The 1,399-nt window shown below is 35.4% G+C and overlaps 1 pseudogene; it reads left to right on the top strand.

The window, feature by feature from the left end:
* Window positions 1–787: 787 nt before the first annotated feature.
* LOC126021050 (uncharacterized) lies at window positions 788–908 on the top strand (annotated as a pseudogene).
* Window positions 909–1,399: the final 491 nt, after the last annotated feature.

Here is a 1,399-nt window from a genome sequence, read left to right on the forward strand (position 1 = left end):
GGGATGATGATAAAGATGATGAATAAGGTCAGATGATGGTGAAGACCGCAGTCTTCATATTGAATGGAGAATATTTCTGCACGAATGAGCTTCTTCCTTTTTGTAAACCCAAGTATTGCAAATCTTTCTCAAAATCCTTGAAAAGAGCAGTGAGCAAATGCCATGTCTAGAAATGAATTGGGTATGAAATGGTGTACAGAAATAAAATACTCAGCATTAAAATATAGGTGTAACTGGTGTGTGTGTGTGCGTGTGTGTGTGTGTGTGTGCATGTGTGTGTGCATGAGAGAGAGAGAGTGAGAGAGAGAGAGAAAGAGAGAGAGTACATTACATGAAGCCCAGACTGGTTTTGTCCCTAGGACCACATATAATTTCTAGCAATGATCTGAGTATAGAGGCAGGAGTAAGCTCTGTGCACAGGTGGATGTGCCTCCACCCAAATGAAATAAAACAAAAATGTGAATAAAAGGAACAAAATATAATAATGGTAGAGAGTACATCTTGAAGTGCCATATATCAGAGTAAATAGAACATAGAGGCATAGCTAAGCCTGAGCAAAATAAATATGGTAGCAAGGTAAAAGTACCATAGAGAAGAAAGAGCAAGAAATTCAGAAAGGGGAAGATATAACAGAATATAGTCAGTCAAGGAACTAAAAATAATTCCCAAAGAGTTTTCCCTACCAAAGAACATTCTAATATAGCTGTGAGTAGCTCTAAGATGAAGATGATAAAGAACAATAGAATTAGAAAGAAGGAGGGTAGAAGAAATAAGAAAATGATTTTGATAGCATGTTTCCAGTCTGGGGTTGGTAGTGACTATGGGATATCCAACATATGAGAGCAACCTGGAAAGATGTTGACAGCGTGTCACTATAACTGAAACTGTCACTTGTCTTTCCTATAAGCTTAAAAAAAAGGCAACACAACAACAACAGTAACAACAAAAGCCAAAACAAAACAAAATAAAACAAAACTAAGTAAAACAATCAAGCAAAAAAAAAAACACAAATAAGAGCAAGTTATGATGAAAGTAATACCATTATAAGACTAAAAAAGCAAATAACAACAGCCAGTTAGCTTGTAGTAAACATTTAATTTCCTTTTTAATTTATAAAATTATTTTGAGTGTCTTCATTATCAAATGAATATTAGCAACAATTCATGTCTGTTGAGAAGAAAATGATAACATTCAATAACCCAGTCATATTCACATATGTACACATATTCACTGTGTACATGTAGCATAAATTTAGATAAGTCAGTTTTTCCATCCTCTATCTATCCATCCATCCATTTTTGTATTTTATTTCTTAATTTTTTTTTTGGGCCACACCCGTTTGACGCTCAGGGGTTACTCCTGGCTATGTGCTCAGAAATCGCCCCTGGCTTGGGGGGAC

This window comes from Suncus etruscus, chromosome 10, assembly GCF_024139225.1.
Source record: "Suncus etruscus isolate mSunEtr1 chromosome 10, mSunEtr1.pri.cur, whole genome shotgun sequence".
Classification (NCBI taxonomy): domain Eukaryota; kingdom Metazoa; phylum Chordata; class Mammalia; order Eulipotyphla; family Soricidae; genus Suncus; species Suncus etruscus.